Below are 25,769 nucleotides of genomic sequence, written 5' to 3'. Positions count from 1 at the left end.
ACGGCCCCCCCTCGCTCACCCCCACGGCCCCCCCTCGCTCACCCCCACGGCCCCCCCTCGCTCACCTCCACGGCCACCCCTCGCTCACCCCCACGGCCCCCATCACTCACCTCCACGGCCCCCCCTCGCTCACCTCCACGGCCCCCCCCTCGCTCACCCCCACGGCCACCCCTCGCTCACCCCCACGGCCCCCATCACTCACCTCCACGGCCCCCCCCTCGCTCACCCCCACGGCCCCCCCTCGCTCACCCCTACGGCCCCCCCTCGCTCACCCCCACGGCCCCCCCTCGCTCACCCCCACGGCCCCCCCCTCGCTCACCCCCACGGCCCCCCTCGCTCACCCCACGGCCCCCCCTCGCTCACCCCCACGGCCCCCCCTCGCTCACCCCGAGGCCGCGACATTCACCGCGTATCGAAGGTGCATCGTGCGGGAGAAGGAACTCTCGTTGGTGATTCTCGAGGGGTTCTCGCTGTGGAGAGAGAGGGAGAGAGAGAAGGGGGGGAGCAGGTTAGTGCGAGAGTGATGGAAGAGGGCGGGGGAACTGAGTGTAGAGTGTAGAGGAACCTTTACTCTGTATCTAACCCCGTGCTGTACCTGCCCAGGGAGTGTTTGATGGGACAGTGTAGAGGGAGCTTTACTCTGTATCTAATCCCGTGCTGTACCTGCCCTGGGAGTGTTTGATGGGACAGTGTAGAGGGAGCTTTACTCTGTATCTACTCCCGTGCTGTACCTGCCCTGGGAGTGTTTGATGGGACAGTGTAGAGGGAGCTTTACTCTGTATCTAATCCCGTGCTGTACCTGTCCTGGGAGTGTTTGATGGGACAGTGTAGAGGGTTGGTACCTGGAGGCACTGATGGTGAAATTCTCAGTCTGTTCCTCACTGCCAGATGTGCCGATGTCGAACACAGCATCGAAGGTTACCTGCGGGGACAGAGAGGGTTACAGGAGGCTGGATTATGTCGGGCGATGTTCCCAGGATGGTATATAGAGAAGCTAGGAACTCACAGGTACAATTCCGGGTGTCTGGCCGGTGTATGATTAACCAGAGCTCTCCCTATTACAGCAGTGATACAGTTTCCCCATGTCCCCCTCCCTCAGGCTGAGCTCTCCCTATTACAGCAGTGATACAGTTTCCCCACGTCCCCCTCCCTCAGGCTGAGCTCTCCCTATTACAGCAGTGATACAGTTTCCCCACGTCCCTCTCCCTCAGGCTGAGCTCTCCCTATTACAGCAGTGATACAGTTTCCCCACGTCCCCCTCCCTCAGGCTGAGCTCTCCCTATTACAGCAGTGATACAGTTTCCCCATGTCCATCTCCCTCAGGCTGAGCTCTCCCTATTACAGCAGTGATACAGTTTCCCCATGTCCATCTCCCTCAGGCTGATTATAAAGTAATCGTAAACCAGGTTCTAGAAGGTAATGTCCCCAATACATTGCCGAATATAGAAGATTTGTTCACAACACTGACAGGTGGTCAGATTTTCTCAAAACTGGATCTTACGAATGCCTACTTACAGCTTGAACTAGATGAGGAGTCCAAGTCATGCTTGACTATAAATACTCATCTAGGCCTATATGAATTTAATAGGCTACCATTTGGAGTGTCTTCCACCCCTGCCATATTCCAAGTGGTGATGAACCAGGTATTGAAGGGGCAGTATGTTATTTGGATGACATACTAATTTCAGCACCAAATAGGCAAATTCAAAATAACATACGGCTGGAGAAGCACAGAGTACGAGTGTCTGCTCGTAAGTGTGAGTTATTTAAAAACTCAGTGGGGTACTTAGGGTACGGAGCAGACAAAAATGGTTTACATCCAAACAAGGAAAAATTGGATGCAATTAGAAATGCACCCACTCCCAGGAATGTCACTGAACTTCGTTCATTCTTGGGTCTTTTGATCTATTATGGGAAGTTCCTACCAAATTTGGCTACAGTATTACATCTACTGAATGACCTATTGAAAAAACAGGTCCATTGGAAGTGGTCAAAAGAATGCGATACAGCATTCAAGGAGTGTAAAAGCAAATTGGTAGAGAGCACTATGTTAGTTCACTATGACTTATCTAAGGAGATTAAGCTAGCATGTGATGCCTCTCCGTTTGGAGTTGGGGCAGTGATCTCTCATGTATCACGTAATGGGGAGGAGAGACCAATTGCTTTTGCTTCATGCACTCTCAGTGCCAGTGAGAGTAATTATGCGCAAATTGAAAGGGAAGCTTTGGCATTAATTTTGGGGGTCAAGAAGTTCCACAAATACTCGTATGATCGTAAGTTTACCATCGTTACGGACCATAAGCCCCCAACAGCAATCCTCCATCCAAAGTCCCCAGTTCCAACATTAGCTGCAGCCCGAATGCAGAGATGGGCTTTGATTTTGTCAGCATATACATATGATATTGAATATAGACAATCAGCTGATCACAGTAATGCTGATGCAATGTCTAGATTGCCTTCCCCATCACAAGTTACACCAGATAGGGAAGAAGTGTTTTATTTTTCATACATTGATGAACTGCCAGTCACAGCTGAAGAGATTGGTAGAGCAACCAAACGAGGCCCAGTGATGTCAAAGGTGTATGATTATATTGCAAATGGATGGCCAAACAGGTAGCAGACAAAGATACACATCCGTTCTTCATTCATAGGAATGAATTATCAGTCAATAAAGATTACATCATGTGGGGTGCAAGAGTGGTTATACCAAATAAATTCAGGTCCAAATTATTAGGAGACCTCCATGACCAGCACCTGGGAATGTGCTTGACCAAGAGTTTTGCACGCAGTTATTTAGAGTGGCCAGGTGTTGATAAAGATGTAGAGTACATCGTAAGTCAGTGTACGACATGTCAATCGGTAAGCAAACAACCACCATCGGTACCATTACAGCTATGGAAATGGCATCCCAGGGTGTGGCAAAGGCTACATGTTGATTTTGCTGAGTTAGAAGGACAACAATTGTTCATTGTGATTGATAGCCATTCGAAGTGGGTTGAGGTGTTCCCAATGTGGAAAATAACAAGTGAAACATTTTCTTCATTTGGCCTCCCTGAAGAAATTATTTCTGATAATGGACCACAATTTCGTTCAGAAGAATTTGCACAATTCACGAGCAAAAATGGTGTGAAACATATCAAGGTTCCACCATACCATCCTGTTTCGAATGGTGCAGCAGAGCTCACTGTACAAATTGTAAAACGTGCCCTTATAAAACAAATTGTTAGATCCAAATCCAAGGAAATGACAGTTGTCATTGGATCACAAATTGACTAATTTTTTGAGTACATATCGAAATACTCCTCATACAACTACTGGTAGAACACCAGCAGAGTTGTTTCTCAAACGACAGCCACGAACCAGATTCTCGTTGTTAAAACCAAATTTGGCACAGTCCGTAGAAGAGACACAATTAAGACAGAAAGAGAATCATGGTAGAGGTAGAGTAAAAGAGAGAAGTGTGAAATTAAACCAGAAGGTGAGAGTGAAGAACCATCACCATAAATGCTTAAAGTGGTTACTAGGAAGAGTGGTGAAGATATGTGGTCCTCGCATATATTTGGTAAAGATGTTTGATAATGGACAGGTTAGGTTTGTTCATATTGGTCATATTTTACCTACAGACATGGAAGGAGTTGAAGGTGGGAATGATTCAATTATTTCTGACTCATCAAATAGTTTTGATACACCAGTCGCAAATTCTAAATCCAATGTACTGGAAACAAATCCAGGAGAGAATCAGAATGAAAGTCTGAGTCTGAGTCAGGAAAACAAAGAGCCTGAAGTTAAGAGCGAGTTCAAATGAAAATCAAGGAAATTCTGTGGAGGAAAACGTTCCTCAGGATGAGCCTCGAATGAATGTGAAATTGACACCATGTTAGGAAGGTTCTGTTCGAGAGCGAAGATATCCTCTTCGAAACAGAAAAAAAGTGGTAAAGTTAAATTTGTAAATATGGAAAAAAAAAGTCTATGGGCCCAAGTTTCCACATGATTCGCGCCTGATTTTTAGGAGCAACTGGTGGAGAACGGACTATTTTATAAATCGCAATTCTCCACATTTTTTTTCTGCAGTTCTAGTCAGGTAGAACAGTTCTAGTTTAGAACAGAATTTTTTTCTTCAAAAGGGGGTGTGTCCGGCCACTGACGCCTGATTTGAAAGTTTCCACAGTGAAAATGTACTCCAAACTAAAGTAGAATGGAGCCAGTGAAGATTTTTGTAGAACTGAAAAAACCTGTTCTACACATTAAAAAATCAGGCGCAGGTTACAAATTAGGCGTCCAGAACGAGGTGGGGGGGGAAAGGGAACTCATTAAATTCGACAATGAATCCTTATTTATACTTCTACAAATATTATACAAATAAATCCAACCTGAATAAACATTTATAAGCCAAGAAAAGATTAAATAAACCATCTTCCTACCTGTGTGAAAGTGCTTCAGCCAGGGAGAATTCTGCAGCCATTCGTGCCGCTGAGCGGGAGGGGGAGAGAGAGAGGGAGGGGGGGAGGGAGGGAGGGAGAGAGGAGGGGGGGAGGGAGGGAGAGAGAGGGGGGGGGAGGGAGGGAGAGAGAGAGGGGGGGAGGGAGGGAGAGAGAGAGGGGGGGAGGGAGGGAGAGAGAGAGGGGGGGAGGGAGGGAGAGAGAGAGGGGGGGAGGGAGGGAGAGAGAGAGGGGGGGGAGGGAGGGAGAGAGAGAGGGGGGGAGGGAGGGAGAGAGAGAGGGGGGGAGGGAGAGAGAGGGGGGGAGGGAGGGAGAGAGAGGGGGGGAGGGAGGGAGAGAGAGGGGGGGAGGGAGGGAGAGAGAGGGGGGGAGGGAGGGAGAGAGAGGGGGGGAGGGAGGGAGAGAGAGGGGGGGGAGGGAGGGAGAGAGAGGGGGGGGAGGGAGGGAGAGAGAGGGGGGGGAGGGGAGGGAGAGAGAGGGGGGAGGGAGGGAGAGAGAGGGGGGGGAGGGAGGAAGAGAGAGAGAGGGGGGAGGGAGGGAGAGAGAGAGAGGGGGGGAGGGAGGGAGGGAGAGAGAGAGAGGGGGGGAGGGAGGGAGAGAGAGGGGGGGAGGGAGGAAGAGAGAGGGGGGGAGGGAGGAAGAGAGAGGGGGGGAGGGAGGAAGAGAGAGGGGGGGAGGGAGGAAGAGAGAGGGGGGGAGGGAGGAAGAGAGAGGGGGGGAGGGAGGAAGAGAGAGGGGGGGAGGGAGGAAGAGAGAGGGGGGGAGGGAGGAAGAGAGAGGGGGGGGAGGGAGGAAGAGAGAGGGGGGGGAGGGAGGAAGAGAGAGGGGGGGAGGGAGGGAGGGAGAGAGAGGGGGGGGGAGGGAGGGAGGGAGAGAGAGGGGGGGGAGGGAGGGAGGGAGAGAGAGGGGGGGGGAGGGAGGGAGGGAGGGAGAGAGAGAGAGAGAGCAGGCGGGGGGGGGAGCGGGTGTCGGGTCGGGTCTGGTCGGCGAGGGGGGTGGGGCGCAGGTGTCAGGTCGCGTCTGGTCGGCGGGGGGGGCGGGGGCGCGGGTGTCAGGTCGTGTCTGGTCGGCGGGGGGGAGGGTGGGGGGTGGGGGAGCGGGTGTCGGGTCGGGTCTGGTCGGCGAGGGGGGGTGGGGCGCAGGTGTCAGGTTGTGTCTGGTCGGCGGGGGGATGGGCGCGGGTGTCAGGTCGTGTCTGGTCGGCGGGGGGGGGGGGGGCGGGGGCGCGGGTGTCAGGTCGTGTCTGGTCGGCGGGGGGGGGGTGGGGAGCGGGTGTCGGGTCTTGTCGGGGGGGGGAAGCAGGAGCTGGCCGTGGGAGGAGCCTTATCCATGCAGCCCCAGTGAGGTCATTCAGCCAGGGCTAGGGGCTGCGTACTTCGGGCCCCTCCCACACAGTTCGGCGCCTGGAGCTACTGCACTTGTGTGCCGACTGTAGCGCGCATGTGCAGAGGTCCCGGCACTGTTTTCAGCGCCGGGACCTGGCCCCCCCCCCCCCCCCCCATAGCTCGTGCTGGCTACGCCGACAGCCAGAGGACCTGTAAGTAGGTGGAGAATATCGAGGATTTTTTTAGGCGCCATTTTAGGTGCGAAAAACGGGCGCCCAGCTCAGAGGGGCGCCCGTTTTTTTTCTTGTGGAAACTTGGGCCCTATATCCTGTGTTATGTATAAAAATGAAAGTTATGCATGATGTTTGTTATAATAACTTCTTCATTAGGGAGGGAGAAGTGTAATGTCTGTAAACTTGTAATGTTTGTAGCTCCACATTGTGGATGTGGACGTATTGTGTACTGCAAACTGCAATTAATAATAAACAGGACCAGGCTGTTCCGGAGGCTTCCGACAGAGCTGCCTGCCATGTTAGGAGCTGTGTGTGCTGTGCTCTGTGAATATATCACACCCACGTCCCCCTCCCTCAGGCTGAGCTCTCCCTATTACAGCAGTGATACAGTTTCCCCATGTCCCCCTCCCTCAGGCTGAGCTCTCCCTATTACAGCAGTGATACAGTTTCCCCACGTCCCCCTCCCTCAGGCTGACAGACAGCTCTCCCCGCGGCTGGGGAAATTTGGACACCACATCGAAATGATCACTTACTCGAGAGCCTTTCTGGAAGATGGGATGATTCACTCTGCAGGTTAAAGTTCCTGTCTCGATCCCTCTCAGATTCTGCAGATCACCACACTCAATGTGGACACTACTCGGCTAAAACACAACAGCATGGGTTAGATACAGAGTAAAGCTCCCTCAACACTATCCCATCAAACACTCCCAGGACAGGTACAGCACAGGTTAGATACAGAGTAAAGCTCCCTCTACACTATCCCATCAAACACTCCCAGGACAGGTACAGCACGGGTTTAGATACAGAGTAAAGCTCCCGCTACACTGTCCCATCAAACACTCCCAGGGCAGGTACAGCACAGGTTAGATACAGAGTATAGCTCCCTCTACAGTGTCCTATCACACACTGCAAACTCAAGTCCTTCTGTCCTACTCACTCACCACTGAGTCAGAATGTTGTGAGGTGGGTGAAATAATCCACGCTGACACTCCCCAGCTGCAAGTACTGAGGGAGTGTCGCACTGTCGGAGGGGCAGTACTGAGAGAGCGTCACACTATCGGAGGGTCAGTACTGAGGGAGCCCCGCACTGTCGGAGGGGCAGTACTGAGGGAGCGTCGCACTGTCGGAGGGGCAGTACTGAGGGAGCGTCACACTGTCGGAGGGGCAGTACTGAGGGATCCCCGCACTGTCGGAGGGGCAGTACTGAGGGAGTGTCGCACTGTCGGAGGGGCAGTACTGAGAGAGCGTCGCACTGTTGGAGGGGCAGTACTGAAGGAGCGTCGCACTGCCGGAGGGGCAGTACTGAGGGAGCGGCGCACTGTCGGAGGGGCAGTACTGAGGGAGCGGCGCACTGTCGGAGGGGCAGTACTGAGGGAGCGCCGCACTGTCGGAGGGGCAGTACTGAGGGAGCGCCGCACTGTCGGAGGGGCAGTACTGAGGGAGCGCCGCACTGTCGGAGGGGCAGTACTGAGGGAGCGCCGCACTGTCGGAGGGGCAGTACTGAGGGAGCGCCGCACTGTCGGAGGGGCAGTACTGAGGGAGTGCCGCACTGTGGGAGGGGCAGTACTGAGGGAGCGCCGCACTGTGGGAGGGGCAGTACTGAGGGAGAGTCGCACTGTCGGAGGGGCAGTACTGAGGGAGCGCCGCACTGTCGGAGGGGCGGTACTGAGGGAGCGCCGCACTGTGGGAGGGGCGGTACTGAGGGAGCGCCGCACTGTGGGAGGGGCGGTACTGAGGGAGCGCCGCACTGTCGGAGGGGCAGTACTGAGGGAGCGCCGCACTGTCGGAGGGGCAGTACTGAGGGAGCGCCGCACTGTGGGAGGGGCGGTACTGAGGGAGCGCCGCACTGTGGGAGGGGCGGTACTGAGGGAGCGCCGCACTGTGGGAGGGGCGGTACTGAGGGAGCGCCGCACTGTCGGCGAGTCGGGTCCGATGATCTCCGTACCTGCACTGAGGAGATTTTCCTGAAGGCCAGGCGGGCAGGATGGCAGAAGTCGAGCTGTGTCTTGTAGGAATCGTCATTGGCATTCTCCAGCATCGCGCCCACAATCAGCACCGCCGTTCGGCCGATCTCCACCGTGTCACCCCTGGGGAGACAGCAAACGCCGCTATAATTCCCACCCCCAACGTGACAGCGCTCATGTGACGAGGCAGCGCCTGTCAGTGAGGCCCCTTTAAATATGCAAATAAGTGACCTATGGGGTACAATAAGTCCCAGTCCAGGAGCAAAGGTCAATAGGAAGTGAAACCTTCAGACAGGAAGTGAGGCCTGCAGACAGGAAGTCAGGTCCTCAGCCTGCGCAGCTATGACTTTCTTTCCGGTCTGTGCACCAAACATAATTTATTTCAAGCTCGCCAATGACCGCGGGGTCTAGCTAGACCATTGATCTCTCATGTCCAGAACACACGGGCGAGGAGAAAGTCGACAAACTCTTACCCTGAGAAGTTGAAGAAGAGCCTCAGATGGTCCACACACCCGCCGTCCGCTCCGCAATCCTTCTCAAACGGGAGCTGGAACAACACAAGCAAGTTCCCGTCAACCACAGCCATGGAACCGGTTATGTTCATAATATAGTAATGTAACTGAGTACTGTAGACATAAGTAAGTGTGACCTTAGCTCCTTTATTCTAACTCCAGAGTGTTGGTACAGCATGGGAGGCCTGCTTATATACAGTGCTCCCAAGGGATGCTGGGATCCCTTGGGACTCCAACAGGTACGCCCTCTGGTGGCGGTATGATACTAGTTACATAGGGTTGCATACATAACATCACTCCCTCCCAAAGTCAACAGTACACTTATTTACAGGGTGAGACGATCTGGGGCCTTTTGCTCCCGAGTCGATCGTCTCGGTACAAATGCAGGCGTAGGTGAGTTGGTTGGTTCTTCACTGGGCAGCTGGCCTTGCTGGGCTGCTGGGGATGTGAGTTCAGCTCCGTGGTCAACCGTGATGTCGGTTGCCACTTGTATGTGTGTCGGAGGGTCGAAGTTGGTGGTGTTCTCTTCGGGTTGCTCATGGCTGTCTGTGAATCACAGTTTGGTTTCGTCCATTTGCAAGTTTGACCTGAAACACCCTAGTCCCTTCTTTGGCTATGACAGTGCCAGCAAGCCATTTGGGACCATGTCCAGAGTTGAGTACAAATACAGGCTCGCTGACTTCAATATCGCGTGACAAGTCTGCGCCATCATGGCACATGCTCTGTTGATGCCGCCTGTCCTCGACGTGATCAGGGTGGACAAGAGAGAGCCTTGTTTTGAGCAGCCTTTTCATGAGCAACCCGGCTGGGGGAACCCCGGTGAGCGAGTGGGGTTGGTCTGGTGCGGTAGCTGAGCAGGACTCGGGATAGGCGGGTCTGCAGGGAGCCTTCTGATATGTGTTTCCAGCTTTGCTTGATGGTTTGGACTGCCCGTTCTGCCTGGCCGTTGGATGCGGGCTTGAACACGGGGCAGATGTGACGTGCTTGATCCCATTGCGGGTCATGAATTCCTTGAATTCAGCACTGGTGAAGCACGGCCCATTGTCACTGACAAGGACATCAGGCAGGCCGTGCTTGGCGAACATGGCTCATAGGCTTTCGATGGTGGCAGTGGACCTGCTTACAGACATTATTACACACTCAATCCTTTTTGAATAAGCATCCACAACAACCAAAAACATTTTGCCGAGAAACGGGCCAGCAAAGTCAACGTGGATCCTAGACCACGGTTTGGAGGGCTATAACCACAAACGTAGCGATGCCTTCCTGGGTGCATTGCTCAATTGAGAGCAAGTGTTGCATTGGCGCACACAAATCTGAGTCGATGCCGGGCCACCACACATGGGAGCTGGCTATAGCTTTCATCATTACTATGCCTACTGTGTAGGTCGCGTATGAACGTTTTCCTCCCTTTCTTGGGCAAAACCACACAATTGCCCCACAAAAGACAGTCCGCTTGTATGGATATTTCGTCTTTGCGCCGCTGGAACGGCTTGATCTCTTCATACATCTCCGCTGGGACACTGGACCAGCTCCTATGGAGGACAGTTTTTTACAAGGGACAGTAAAGGATCCTGGCTGGCCCAGGTCCTGATCTGGCGGGCCGTAACGGGTGACTTTTCGTTTTCAAATGCATCCATCACCAAGAGCAAGTCTGCAGGCTGTGCCATTTCTACCCTGGAGGTGGGCAATGGTAGCCGACTGAGAGCATCAGCGCAGTTCTCTGTGCCTGGTCTGTGGCGTATATGCAGACAGCGTGAGCGCCCATCTTTGGATGCGAGCAGAGGCATTGGCATTAATCCCTTTGTTCTCTGAGAATAGCGATCTAACTCAAACTTGAGACCAAACAGGTATTGGTGCATTTTTTTTACCCCGTAAATGCATGCCAGAGCTTCTTTTTCAATCATGCTGTAGGCCCCTTTGACCTTGGACAAACTCCTGGACGCTTAAGTGACCAGTTGCAATGTTCCCGATTCATTTGCTTGTTGTAACACACACCCAACCCCGTACGAAGACGCATTGCAAGCTACCACTAAATGTTTACATGGGTTATACAGATCAAGCAGTTTGTTGGAACGTAACAGATTTCTGGCTTTCTCAAAAGCTGCCTCTTGTGATTTCCCCCATACCCAGTCATCTCCCTTGCGTAGCAACACATGTAGGGTTTCTAGCAAGGTGCTTAATCTGGTTAAGAAATTCCCAAAATAATTGAGGAGTCCCAGGAACGACCGCAGCTCCATCACGTTCTGTGGTCTCGGCTCATTCTTGATGGCCTCCGTCTTGGCGTCGGTGGGTCTGATGCCGTCTGCCGCGATTCTTCTCCTTAAGAACTCGACCTCTGGCACCAGGAAAACACACTTCGAGCGTTTCAACCTGAGTCCCATGCGATCTAGCCGAATTGGAACCTCTTCCAGGTTCTTCAAGTGTTCGATGGTGTCCTGACCTGTGATCAATATGTCGTCCTGGAAAATCAAGGTGCGCGGAACTGACTTTAGCAGGCTCTTCATGTTCCATTGAAAAATAGCCATGGCCGATCGAATCCCAAACGGGCATCTATTGTAGATGAACAGACCTTTGTGTGTGTTGATGCAGGTGAGGCCTTTCGAAGATTCTGCCAGCTCCTGCGTCATGTAGGCCGAGGTCAGGTCCAACTTGGTGAACGTCTTTCCTCCTGCCAGCGTCGCAAATAGGTCGTCTGCCTTGGGTAGCGGGTACTGATCCTGCAGCAAAAAACGGTTAATCGTTATTTTATTGCCCCCACAAATTCTGACTGTGCCATCGCCCTTGAGGACAGGAACAATCAGACTGGCCCACTCGTTGAACTCCACCGGTGCGATGATGCCTTCTCGCTGCAGCCAATCTAGTTCGATCTCCACTTTCTCTAGCATCATATATGGCACCGCCCGTGTCTTGTGGTGGATGGGTTGTGTACCGGGAACCAAGTGGATCTGCACCTTCGCCCCCGAAAAACTTCCGATGCCTGGCTCAAACAACGACGGAAACTTGCTCAGAACCTGGGCACATAAGGCGTCGTCGACGGACGAGAGCGCTCGGATGTTGTCCCAGTTCCAGCGGATTTTCCCCAGCCAGCTTCTGCCGAACAGTGTGGGGCCATCTCCTGGTACAATCCATAGTGGTAGTTCGTGCACCGCTCCATCATAGGAGACTTTTACTGCTGCACTGCCAATTACAGGGATCAGCTCTTCGGTGTAAGTTCTCAGCTTGGTATGAATGGGGCTAAGCTTGGGCCTGTGTGCCTTGTTGCACCACAGCCTGTCGAAGGCCTTTTTGCTCGTGACAGACTGACCCGCACCCGTGTCCAGTTCCATGGATACTGGAATTCCGTCCAGTTTGAGTTTTAACATGATCGGTGGACATTTCGTGATGAAGGTGTGCACCCCATACACTTCTGCCTCCTCGGTTCGAGTCTCTAGTTCAGTTTGATCTGCCATGGATCGATCTTCCTCTGCAACATGGTGGTTTGCAGGGTTTGCAGCTCGTCTGCACATTCGCTGGAGGTGTCCCATTGTTCCACAGGCTTTGCACACAGTGTTTGAAGCGGCATTGATGGGCTCGATGACCAACTCCGCAACGCCAACAAGGTGTTAACTGCCTCGCATTAACGTTTGATGGCGGACTCTGGGTCATCTGAGGTCGTGCAGCTGCAGGCGCGTACGTTCTTCCATGTACATTCCTGCCTGAAAATGACGTTACTTTGTGTACAGTACTTGCCAAAGCCTCTTTATGCTGCGAAATTTGTTTGATGTTGTCGCTGGTGGACATAAATGCCTGGGCTATCGGTATGGCTTTGCCCAGGTTCGATGTTTCAACAGTCAATAGTTTGCGAAGGATAACCTCATGGCCAATGCCAAGCACAAAGAAGTCTCTTAGCATTTGCTCCAGGAATCCATCGAATTCGCAATGTCCTGCAAGGCGCCTTAGTTCGGCGACATAGCTCGTCACTTCCTGGCCTTCAGACCGTCGACATGTGTAAAATCGACACCTTGCCATCAGAACGCTCTCCTTGGGATTTAGGTGCTCCCGGACCAGCATACACAGTTCTTCATACGATTTGGTTGTTGGTTTCACCGGAGCGAGAAGATTCTTCATGAGGCCAAAGGTTGTTGCCCCGCAGACGGTGAGGAGGATCGCCCTTCACTTGGCAGCGTTCTCATCCCCTTCCAGCTCGTTGGCCACGAAGTATTGGTCGAGTCACTCCACGAAGGCCTCCCAATCATCCCCTTCTGAGAATTTCTCCAGGATACCAACAGTTCTCTGCATTTTTGCGTGATGGTTCGTTATCTCGTTGCCAGTTGTTATGTTCATAATATAGTAATGTAACTGAGTACTGTAGACATAAGTAAGTGTGACCTTAGCTCCTTTATTCTAACTCCAGAGTGTTGGTACAGCATGGGAGGCCTGCTTATATACAGTGCTCTCAAGGGATGCTGGGATCCCTTGGGACTCCAACAGGTTCGCCCTCTGGTGGCAGTGTGATACTCGTTACATTGGTTCTGTTATGTATGCAACCCTATCACTGACCTTCCTCCCGGCGGCTTCTGGGGGTGGAGCGGCTGGGAACTCATTGCATAGAACAGTGGAAACAGGCTCGAGGAGCTGAATGGCCTCCTCCAGTTCCTGTGTAACAGGCTCGAGGGGCTGAATGGCCTCCTCCAGTTCCTGTGTAACAGGCTCGAGGGGCTGAATGGCCTCCTCCAGTTCCTGTGTAACAGGTTCGAGGGGCTGAATGGCCTCCTTCAGTTCCTGTGTAACAGGTTCGAGGGGCTGAATGGCCTCCACCAGTTCCTGTGTAACAGGCTCGAGGGGCTGAATGGCCTCCTCCAGTTCCTGTGTAACAGACTCGAGGGGCTGAATGGCCTCCTCCAGTTCCTGTGTAACAGACTCGAGGGGCTGAATGGCCTCCTCCAGTTCCTGTGTAACAGGTTCGAGGGGCTGAATGGCCTCCTCCAGTTCCTGTGTACAGACCGGCAATGACCTGAGCACAGTGTCACTCAGTGACCCCTCGTCTTGTGTCACTGTCTGGATGATCATAGGTTGGCGAATGTTTGCAAATTCAGGAGAAGGCTGCATCAGGCAATGCCCCTCTCCCAGCCCCCTCACACGGTCACTCAGTAACCCCTCCCCCAGCTCCATCACACTCACTCAGTAACCCCACCCCCAGCTCCCTCACACTCACTCAGCAACCCCTCCCCCAGCTCCATCACACTGTCACTCAGGAAGCCCTCTCCCAGTTCCCTCACACTGTCACTCAGTAACCCCTCTCCCAGCCCCCTCACACGGTCACTCAGTAACCCCTCCCCCAGCTCCCTCACACTGTCACTCAGGAAGCCCTCCCCTAGCTCCCTCACACTGTCACTCAGTAACTCCTCTCCACCAGCACCCTCACACTGTCACTCAGTAACCCCTCTCCCCCAGCAACCTGTGTTACTGACTGTATCTCTACTGATGTCAATCCAGCTCCCTCACACTGTCACTCAGTAACCCCTCTCCCCCAGCGCCCTGTGTTACTGAATCTATCTCTACTGTTGTTAATCCAGCTCTCTCACACTGTCACTCAGTAACCCCTCTCCCCCAGCGCCCTGTGTTACTGAATGTATCTCTACTGTTGTTAATCCAGCTCCCTCACACTGTCACTCAGTAACCTTTCTCCCAGCACCCTCACATTGTCACTCAGTAACCCCTCCCCCAGGTCCCTCAAACATCACTCAGTAACCCCTCCCCCAGTGCCCTATGTCACTGACAATCTCGACTGATGTTAATCCAGCTCCCTCACACTGTTACTCAGTAACCCTCTCCCCCAGCGCCCTGTGTTACTGACTGTATCTCTACTGATGTTAATCCAGCTCCCTCACACTGTCACTCAGTAACCCCCCTCCCCCAGCGCCCTGTGTTACTGACTGTATCTCTACTGATGATAATTCAGCTCCCCTGTACCTTTACGGAATGGGAGGTCTTGCTGTACTCATTGAGAATGGGACGTAGACCTTTGGTTCCTTGGATGACCTCACCGGCCAATGAGAAGTTTATCGAGACCTCAATTGGCAGAAAGTAATCCTCGACACAACTCTGTGTGAGAGAGAGAGAGTGTAAAACAATGCCCAATTCAGACAGAAGTTGCAGTGCAACACTCCCTCAGTACTACCCCTCCGACAGTGCAGCACTCCCTCAGTACTGCCCCTCTGACAGTGCGGCACTCCCTCAGTACTGCCCCACTAACAGTGCAGCACTCCCTCAGTACTGCCCCTCCGACAGTGCGGCACTCCCTTAGTACTGCCCCTCCAACAGTGCGGCGCTCCCTCAGTATTGACCCTCCGATAATTGATCATTACAACTAAATAGTTTCTTCATGTAACCTTTTTTTCTTTTGCCAATCTCCTTAAATCTGTGTCCTCTGGTTACCGACCCTCCTGTCACGGCAAACTGTTTCTCCTTATTTACTCGCTGAAAACCCCTCGTGATTTTGAGCATCTCTATAAAATCTCATCTTAACCTTCTCTGCTCTAAGAACAACCCCAGCTTCTCCAGTCTCCCCATGTAACTGAGGTCCCTCATCCCTGGTACCATTCTGGTCAATCTCCCCTTAACCTTCTCTGCTCTAAGAACAACCTCAGCTTCTCCAGTCTCCCCATGTAACTGAGGTCCTCCATCCCTGGTACCATTCTGGTCAATCTCCTCCGCACCCTCTCCAAGGCCTTCACATCCTTCCTAAAGAGTGCGTTGCCCAGAATTGGATGCGATGGTCTATCTAAGGCCTGAGCAGTGTATTGGAAAGGTTTACCCTTGTAGCACTTTGGAAGACGGAGTGAAAGGTGGAAGGGACTTACCGTTAGGAGGATCTGGTGCCGGTGACACCTTCTTCTGCCGTAGACTCGCATGCTCCTGGTCAAAGTCTTGGACAATGTCTGGAAGGTGGCCCTGCCCTTCTGGCGACCCTCGTCCAACAGCAAACTGTAGGTGATGTTGGCTCCAAGGACACCTGCCAACACACAAGAACATAAGAATTAGGAGCAGGAGCCGGCCATTCGGCCCCTCGAGCCTGTTCCGCCATTCAATGAGATCATGGCTGATCTTCTACCTCAACTCCACCTTCCTGCACTGTCCCCATATCCCTTAATTCCAAAAATCTATCGATCTCTGTCTTGAATATACTCAACGACTGAGCCTCCACAGCCCTCTGGGGCAGGGAATTCCAAAGAGTCACCACCCTCTGAGTGAAGAACTTTCTCCTCATCTCAGTCCTAAATGGCCGACCCCTTATTCTAAGACTGTGAGCCCTGGTTCTAGACTCTCCAGCCAGGGGGAAACATCCTCTCTGCATCTACCCTGTCAAGCCCTGTAAAAATGTTGTGTGTTTCAATCAGATCATCTCTCATTCTTCTAAACTCTAGAGAATATAGGCCCAGTCTACTCAATCTCTCCTCATAGGACAATCCCCCATCCCAGGAATCAGTCTGCTGAACCTTCGTTGCACTCCCTCTGTGGCAAGTATATCCTTCCTTAGGTAAGGAAGGGGGGGGTGGGGGGAATGGTCATACAGAAAGTCAGCGTTTTGATGAACCATCTCAAATCATCCCACTCCTTCGTGGAGTATCGTGTCCAATTCTGGGAACCACACTTAGGAAGGACGTGAAGGCTTTGGAGAGGGTGCAGAGGAGATTGACCAGAATGGTACCGGGGATGAGGGACTTCAGTTACATGGGGAGAGACTGGAGAAGCTGGACTGTTCTCCTTCGAGCAGAGAAGGTTAAGAGGAGATTTGATAGAGGTTCAATATCATTGAGGGGTCTAGACGGTGTAGAGAGAAACTGTTTCCATTGGTAGACGGATCGTGAACCAGAGGGCGCAGATTTAAGGCGATTGGCAGAAAAACCAAAGGCATCACGAGGAAAAACGTTTTTACGCAGCGAGTGCTTAGGATCGGGAATGCACGGCCTGAAAGGGTGGTGGAGACAGACTCCATCGTAGCTTTCAAAAGGGAATTGGATAAGTACCTGAAGAAATAAAGACTCGGAGGCCTACAGGGAAAGGGTGGGGGAGTGGGACGAGCTGAGGTGCTCTTACAGAGAGCAGGCACAGGCTCGAGGGACCGAATGGCCTCCCTCTGTGCTGTGACCGTTCTATGACTCTAAATGTAAGGTCTGGTTGATGCACACATTTCCCCGCCGCCAACTCACCCAATTTGTCTGCCACAGTCTTGGCCACGGTGAAACACACGGTGGTGTTAGTTATCGGCGAGTCCGCGGAGACACTTCGCCGACACTCGTAGGCCTCGTACCCAATGTTCCCGGGATCGAAGGCGACGGTGAGCGACACGTTGAGGACCGGTCGGGAGCTGCCAGGAACGACATGGGGGAAGAGAGATGTTAGACTGACCTTGGGAAGTATGTCACGGGGAGATTGAGCAGAATGGTACCGGTGATGGGGGACCTCAGTTACATGGGGAGGCTGGAGAAGGTGGGGTTGTTCTTAGAGCAGAGAAGGTGATGGAGCGGGGGAGGGTGGGGACGTGACTAGTCAGCGTGCGGGAGAGCCGGGATTGGGCAGTCGGAGGCCCGTGCTGACTCGTTTTGTGACTGAATGTGTGGGTTAGTGCGCCCATCGGTGTGAGCGTGAGCATGGGTGTATAGATCTGTGACTGCTTGCAAATATCTGTGTGTAGATCAGCTTGTGAATATTTCAGTAGTGTCAGCTGCGGCTCAGTGGGGAGCATCTGGCCTCTGAGTCGGAAGATTGTGGATACAAGTCCAAGTCCACGGTCTTTGAGCACAGAAATCTAGGCTGGTCCTCCAGTGCAGTACTGAGTGAACGCTGCACTGTCGGAGGGGCAGTACTGAGGGAACGCTGCACTGTCGGAGAGGCAGTACTGAGGGAACGCTGCACTGTCAGAGGGGCAGTACTGAGGGAACGCTGCACTGTCGGAGGGGCAGTACTGAGGGAGCGCTGCACTGTCGGAGGGGCAGTACTGAGGGAACGCTGCACTGTGGGAGGGGCAGTACTGAGGGAGCGCTGCACTGTCAGAGGCGCAGTACTGAGGGAGCGCTGCACTGTCGGAGGGGCAGTACTGAGGGAACGCTGCACTGTAGGAGGGGCAGTACTGAGGGAGCGCTGCACTGTCGGAGGGGCAGTACTGAGGGAGCGCTGCACTGTCGGAGGGGCAGTACTGAGGGAGCGCTGCACTGTAGGAGAGGCAGTACTGAGGGAGCGCTGCACTGTCGGAGGGGCAGTACTGAGGGAGCGCTGCACTGTCGGAGGGGCAGTACTGAGGGAGCACCGCACTGTCGGAGGGGCAGTACTGAGGGAACGCTGCACTGTCGGAGGGGCAGTACTGAGGGAGCAGCACACTGTTGTCACGGTTGTAAAGTAGAATGTAATGTAATCTGATCATTATTGCTGTTTGTGGGAGCTTGCTGGGCACAAATTGGCTGCCGCGTTTCCCACATTACAATGGTGACTACACTCCAAAAGTATTTCATTGGCTGTAAAGCGCATTGAGACATCCGGTGGTTATGAAAGGCGCTATATAAATGTAAGCCTTTCTTTCTTTAGATATCAGCATGTGAATATTTCTGTATATATCAATGACAAAACGGGTTAGAAGGGGAGGGAGGGGTGAGGAGGCGGCGTTAGATAGGGAGGAGGGAGAGGTGAGATCCGGTGAATACCCGTGTATATGGGTGTGTGAATACCCGTGTATATGGGTGTGTGAATACCCGTGTATATGGGTGTGTGAATACCCGTGTGTATGGGTGTGTGAATACCCGTGTGTATGGGTGTGTGAATACCCGTGTGTATGGGTGTGTGAATACCCGTGTGTATCGGTGTGTGAGTATCGGTGTGTGAGTACCCGTGTGTATCGGTGTGTGAATACCCGTGTGTATTGGTGTGTGAATACCCGTGTGTATCGGTGTGTGAATACTCATTGAGGGGTAGGCCCATGGGCAGGGTGGGGACGTTAGAGGGGGAGAGGGGTGAAGAGGGAGGGGAGGGGGCGAAAAGAGAGGGAGGTGATAGGGAGAGGGAGTGGCGAGGGGAGGGGGGTTAGAGGGGATGTGAGGGGGGTAGGGGGTTTAAAGGGGGAAGAGAGTGGCGAGGGGGTTTAGAGGGGGAGGAGGGGGGTAAGGGGGTTAGAGGGTGGGAGAAGTTAGAGGGGGAGGAAGGGAGAAGGAGGGTTAGAGGGGCGGAAGGGAGGGGGGGTTAGCGGGGGCAAGGGAGGGTGTTAGATGGGGTGGGAGAGGGAAAGGGGGTTAGAAGGGGGATGGAGGGGGCATTAGAGGGAGTGGGGGTTAGAGAGGAGAGGGAGTGGGGGTTAGAGGGGAAGGAGGGGGAGGGAAAGGGGATTAGAAGGGAAGGGAAAGGGGATTAGAGTGGGAGGGGGTATTAGAGGGGGGAGGGGGGATTAAGTAGGGAGGGAGGGGGTGAGAGGGGATTAAGGAGGGAGAGGGTGAGGGTGTGAAGGGAGGGAGGGGCGATGGGAGGGTGTGGAGGGAGCAGGAGTGGCTGTTTAGGGGAGGCAGGAAGGGGCAAGGGAAGGGGATGGAGGGAGGGGGTTAAAGGGGGGAGGGAGGGGGGAGGAGAGCGGGGTTATAAGGGTGAGGGCAGATGGGGGTTAGCGGAGGGAGGAGGTTAGAGGGGTGAAAAGAGGGCTTCGAGGGAGAAAGAGGGAGGGAGAGGAAGTTGGGGGAGGGGCAAGGAGAAGGGGTTAGAGGGAGGGAAGGGTTAAGAGAGGGAAAGAGGACAAACATTTCCTGATCCCTCCCTCACTCTCTCCTCAACACCTTGAATTTAAAATTATCATACTAGTTTTCAAATCCCTCCATGGTCCTCGCTGTTATATTTGTAAACTTGTAGTTACTCTGTACAGCCACCAGAGGGCTCATCCCCTGGAGTCCCAAGGGATCCCATAATCCCTTGGGAGCACAGGTACTTAAGGAGGCCTCACAGGTTGGAGAGGCACTCTGGAGACCTGCAATAAAAGACTAAGGTCACACTTTACTTTGAGCTCAGTGTTCAGTCTGACTCTTTCTCTATACACAACACTCACCCTCCCTATCTCTGTAACCTCCTCCATCCCCTGCAACCCTCCCTATCTCTAAACTCCTCGAGCCCCTACAACCCCCAAGATCTCAGCACTCCTCCAATTCTGACCTCTTGTGCATCCTCCCAATTTCCATCGCTCCACCATTGGTGGCCGTGCCTTAGGCCTAAGCTCTGGAATTCTTTGGCTAAACTTCCCCGCGTCTCTCTCCTCCTTTTAAGACGCTCCTTAAAACCTCCCTCCCTATCCCTAATATCTGCTCGTTGCTCGGTGTCAATTTGTGTTTGATAATCGCTCCTGTGAAGCGCCTTGGGGCGTTTTACCAAAGTTAAAGGCACTGTCTAAATACAAGTTATTGTTGCTATGGGAGACCAACTTGGCTCTACCTGGACCCGAGGCCTCAGGGCTGACCCCTGACCTGCCTGACCCCTGATCTGCCTGAACTGGCATGACCTATGATGCAGTACTGACCCCTGATCCGATGTCCTGGACTGACCCCTCACACCAGGCTGACCCCTGGCCCGGCTACTCTGGGTGCTCTCTAACCCTTGGCAGCCCCCTGGCCCAGCACATCGTCATGACCTCTGACCCAGTACTGACCCCTGACCCGGTGTCCTGGGCTGACACCTCACCCCATACTGACCCCTGACCCAGTGCCCTGGGCTGCCCCCTGACCCTGGGCTGACCACTGACCCCGATCCCAGGCTGCCCTCTGATTCCAGGCTGCCCCCTGACCCGGTTTCCTGTGCTGAACCGGCGTCCCGGGATGCCCCTGACCCCGGGCTGCCCACACTGACCTGGCTGTATCTGGCACTGACTCCGCTCCTTTGACCATGGTAGATGTAGACACTCCCGCGATGCTCATCCTCCATCGGGGCTCTGACCGCCACATCTCCCAGCCCGTCCCCGTTCAGGTCTCTCAGCGCCGCGATGGAGCTCCCGAACCGGCCCAGATCATTCCCCGCTTCCCCACGGAGGGTCCCGGGGCAGGAGAAGGTGCCCTGGGGAGAGGGAGAGAGATAGAGAGAGAGGGAGAGAGACAGATAGAGAGAGACGGTGAGAGAGACAGAAAGGGAGTGAGAGACAGAGACAGAAAAGGAGTGAGCGAGAGAAGAGGTAGAGTCAATGGGAATTTCCCCCTCCCTTACTTTCTATCTCACTCACTGGCTCACTCCCTCACTCCCTCCCCCTCTCGCTATCGCTCACTCCCTCCCTCACTCATTCCAATCTTATCTCACTCATTTCTTACTTTCTTATCTCACTCCCTTCCCCTCCCTCACTCCCTTTCCCTCGGACACTCCCTCCCTCCCTCACTTCCTATCTCACTCACCGCCTCCTTCCCACTTTCACTCATTCCCACCCTATTGCACTCATTCCTTCCCTATTTACCTCCCTGGCTCCTTCCCTTGCTCCCGCCCTTGTTCCCTCCCTCAGTCTACCTCGCTCCCCTTCTCTCCTCTGCCCTCTCTTCACCTTCCTCCACTCGCTCCCTCCACTCTCCTCCCTTCTCTCCCTCACCCTCTCCTCCCTTCTCTCCCTCACCCTCTCCTCCCTTCTCGCCTTCATTCTTTCCCATACTCTTCCCTTTCCTCCCCATTATGTACAATGGGAGTGAATGGGAAGGGGTTGAGTTCATTGGGATTGTGTGCAATGGGAGTGAATGGGAAGGGGTTGGGTCCATTGAGATTGTGTACAATGGGAGTGAATGGGAAGGGGTTGGGTCCATTGGGATTGTGTACAATGGGAGTGAATGGGAAGGGATTGAGTTCATTGGGATTGTGTACAATGTGAGTGAATGGGAAGGGGTTGGGTCCATTGGGATTGTGTACAATGGGAGTGAATGGGAAGGGGTGGGTCCATTGAGATTGTGTACAATGGGAGTGAATGGGAAGGGATTGAGTTCATTGGGATTGTGTACAATGGGAGTGAATGGGAAGGGGTTGGGTCCATTGGAATTGTGTACAATGGGAGTGAATAGGAAGGGGCTGAGTCCATTGGGATTGTGTACAATGGGAGTGAATGGGAAGGGATTGAGTTCATTGGGATTATGTAGAATGGGAATGAATGGGAAGGGGTTGAGTTCATTGGGATTGTGTACAGTGGGAGTGAATGGGAAGGGGTTGTATACATTGAGATTCTGTACTATCGAAGTGAATGGGAAGGGGTTGGGTCCATTGGGATTGTGCACAAAGGGAATGAATGGGAAGGGATTGAGTTCATTGGGATTGTGTACAATGGGAGTGAATGGGAAGGGGTTGGGCCCATTGGGATTGTGTACAGTGGGAGTGAATGGGAAGGGGTTTATCCATTGGGATTGTGTACAATGGGAGTGAATGGGAAGGGATTGGGTCCATTGGGATTGTGTGCAATGGGAGTGAATGGGAAGGGGTAGAATCGTGATCCTTACCTGGGGAGACATTGTACAGACGATCACTATTCCCCCGATCCCATGGTCATGATACAACGGGGCTCCAATCAGGAGTAAATCAGTCTCTCCGTCTCCAGTCAGATCCACGGTGCACAGCTCAGAACCAAAGTACGATCCAATCTGGAACACAATTGGGGAAATAGTCAGCACTAGAACTGTAATAGTGGGGATTTCAACTACCCCAATATTAACTGGGAAAAAGCAGTGTGAATGGTACAGAGGGTACGGAATTCCTAAAATGCATTCGGGGAACTTCTTTAGTCAGTATGTAACAAGCCCAACGAGGGAGGGGCGATTCTGGACTTGGTTTTGGGGAGGAGCAGGTGGAAGGGGTATTGGTGGGAGAGCATTTTGGTGCTGGTGATCATAATTCAGCAAGATATAGGGTAGTTATGGAAAAGGACAAAGGTGGACCAGGAACGAAAGTTCTCAATTGGGGTAAAGCCAATTTTGCTGAGCTGAGAGGGATTTGGCCAAAGTGGATTAGAAACGACTTCTTGATGGTAAATCAGTGTTCAAGCAGTGGGAGGCATTCAAGGAGGAGATCCTGAGGGTACAGAGCAAGTATGTTCCCTTAAAAAAAGAGTGGGGCTAACAAATCTAGAGCTCCCTGGATGTCAAGGGACATAGAGGGTAAGATAAAGAAAAAGAGGGAAGCTTAGACAGATGCCAAGAACCCAACACTGCAGAGACTCGAGGAGTATAAGAAGTGCAGGAGGGCAATTAAAAAATAAATCAGGAAAGCAAAGAGAGAGCATGAAATAATGTTGGCAAGTAAAATCAGGGAAAACCCAAAGATGTTTTATAAATACATTAAGTACAAGGATAACCAGAGAAGGAGTAGGGCTTATTAGAGATCATAAAAGAAATGTATGTGTGGAGGCGGAAGATGTGGGTATGATTTTAATGAATACTTTGCATCTGTTTTCACAAAAGAGAGGGACGATGCAGACTTTGCAATGAGGGAGGAGGAGTGTGAAATATTAGATGAGATAAACATAGTGAGAGAGGAAGTATTAAGAGGCTTAGCAACTTAAAAAATGTGGATAAATCCCCAGGCCCAGATGAACTCTATCCCAGGCTGTAAGAGAAGCAAAAGAGGAAATAGCAGAGGCTCTGAGCTCATTTTTCAATCCTCTCTGGCTACAGGTGTGGTGCCAGAGGACTGGGGGACTGCTAATGTTGTACCTTTGTTTAAAAAGGGAGAAAGGGATAGACCGATTAGTTACAGGCCAGTCAGCCCAACCTCAGTCGTGGGAAAATTATTGGAAAAAATCCTGAGGGACAGGATAAACGTTCATTTGGAAAGACATGGATTAATCAAGGACAGTCAGCATGGATTTGTTAAGTAAAGGTCGTGTCTGACTAACTTGAGGAGGTAACCAGGAGGGTCGATGAGGGCAGTGCGTATAATGTAGTGTATATGTATTTTAGCAAAGCTTTTTAATAAGGTCCCACATGGCAGGCTGGTCACAAAAGTAAAAGTCCATGGGATCCAGGGCAAAGTGGCAAGTTGGATCCAAAATTGGCTCAGAGGCAGGAAGCAAAGGGTAATGGTTGATGCGTGATTTTGTGACTGGAAGGTAAAATCCAGTGGGGTTCTGTAGGGCTCAATGCTGGATCCCTTTCTTTTTATGGTATACATCAATGATCTCGACTTGACTATAGGGGGTATGATTAAGAAGTTTGCAGATGATACTAAAATAGGCTGTGTGATTGATAGTAAAGAAGAAAGCTGCGGACTGCAGGTAGATATCAATGTACTGGGCAGTGGGTAGAACAGTGGCAAATTGAATTTAATCCAGAGAAGTGTGAGGTAATGCATTTGGGGAGGGCTAACAAGGAGAGGGAATACACATTAAATGGTAGGACACTGAAGTGTAGAGGAACAGAGGGACCTTGGAATGCAGGTCCACAGATCCCTGAAGGTAGCAGGCCAGGTAGATCAGGTGGTGAAGAAGGCATATGGAATACTTGCCTTTATTAGTCAAGGCATGGAATACAAGAGCAAGGAGGTTATGCTTGAACTGTATAAAACACTGGTTAGGCCGCAGCTGGAGTACTGCGTGCAGTTGTGGTCACCACATTACAGGAAAGATGTGATTGCACTGGAAAGGGTGCAGAGGAGATTTATAAGAATGTTGCCTGGACTGGAGAATTTGGTTATGAGGAAAGATTGGAGATGCGGAGTCTGTTTTCTTTGGAACAGAGGACACTGAGGGGAGAACATATTGAGGTGTATAAAAATATGAGGGGCCTGGATAGAGTGGATAGGAAGGACCTGTTTCCCTTGGAGACGGGGTCAACAACCAGGGGGCATAGATTTAAAGTAATTGGCAGGAGGTTTAGAGGGGATTTGAGGGGAAATGTCTTCACCCAGAGGGTGGTGGGAGTCTGGAACTCACTGCCTGAAAGGGTAATAGAGGCAGAAAGCCTCACCACATTTAAAAAGTACTTGGAAGTGCACTTGAAGTGCTGTAACCTACAGAGCTACGGATCTAGAGCTGGAAAGTGGGATTAGGCTGGATAGTTCTGTCAGCCGTCACGGACACGATGGGCCGGAATGGACTCCTCCCGTGCTGTAAATTTCTATGATTCTATGAATCGGACAACGACCCCTCCAGCACAGAAGGAGTCAGATCTGTTGCCTCATTACAAGAGCAGGTCAGAGGCTGGGTAGTCTGCATTGAGTGTCTCACCTCCTGACTCCCCAAAGCCTTTCCACCATCTACAAGGTACAAGTCAGCAGTGTGATGGAATACTCTCCACTTGCCTGGATGAGCGCAGCTCCAACAACACTCAAAAACCTTGACACCATCCAGGACAAAGCAGCCCGCTTGATCTGCACCCCATCTACCACCTTAAACATTCACTCCCTCCACCACCGGCACACCGTACCTGCGGTGTGTACCATCTACAAGATGCACTGCAGCACCTCCCAAACCCACAACCTCTACCGTCTAGAAGGACAAGGGCAGCAGGTTCATGGGAACACCACCATCTCCACGTTCCGCTCCGAGTCACACTCCCTCAGTCCTGCCCCTCCGACAGTGCAGCACTCCCTCAGTCCTGACCCTCTGACAGTGCAGCACTCCCTCAGTACTGCCCCTCCGACAGTGCGGCGCTCCCTCAGTACTGCCCCTCCAACAGTGCAGCACTCCCTCAGTACTGTCCCTCCGACAGTGCGGCGCTCCCTCAGTACTGTCCCTCCGACAGTGCAGCGCTCCCTCAGTACTGTCCCTCCGACAGTGCGGCGCTCCCTCAGTACTGTCCCTCCGACAGTGCGGCGCTCCCTCAGTACTGCCCCTCCGACAGTGTCGCGCTCCCTCAGTACAGCCCCTCCGACAGTGCGGCACTCCCTCAGTACTGACCCTCTGACAGTGCAGCACTCCCTCAGTACTGCCCCTCCGACAGTGCAGCGCTCCCTCAAAACTGCCCCTCCGACAGTGTCGCGCTCCCTCAGTACAGCCCCTCCGACAGTGCGGCACTCCCTCAGTACTGACCCTCTGACAGTGCAGCACTCCCTCAGTACTGCCCCTCCGACAGTGCAGCGCTCCCTCAAAACTGCCCCTCCGACAGTGCGGCGCTCCCTCAGTACTGCCCCTCCGACAGTGCAGTGCTCCCTCAGTACTGACCCTCCGACAGTGCAGCGCTCCCTCAGTACTGCCCCTCCGACAGTGCGGCGCTCCCTCAGTACTGCCCCTCCGACAGTGCAGCACTCCCTCAGTACTGTCCCTCCGACAGTGCGGCGCTCCCTCAGTACTGCCCCTCCGACAGTGTCGCGCTCCCTCAGTACTGACCCTCCGAAAGTG

At 52.9% G+C, this 25,769-nt stretch overlaps 1 pseudogene; it reads right to left on the bottom strand.

Moving 5' to 3' along the window:
* LOC139248154 (integrin alpha-X-like) overlaps window positions 1-25,769 on the bottom strand; it is an 84,919-nt pseudogene that overhangs the window by 22,111 nt on the left and 37,039 nt on the right.

The sequence above is a fragment of the Pristiophorus japonicus genome, unplaced genomic scaffold (assembly GCF_044704955.1).
Source record: "Pristiophorus japonicus isolate sPriJap1 unplaced genomic scaffold, sPriJap1.hap1 HAP1_SCAFFOLD_29, whole genome shotgun sequence".
Taxonomy (NCBI): domain Eukaryota; kingdom Metazoa; phylum Chordata; class Chondrichthyes; family Pristiophoridae; genus Pristiophorus; species Pristiophorus japonicus.
Note: the sequence above shows the minus strand (reverse complement) of the source record. Positions and strands in the feature narration are given on the sequence as shown.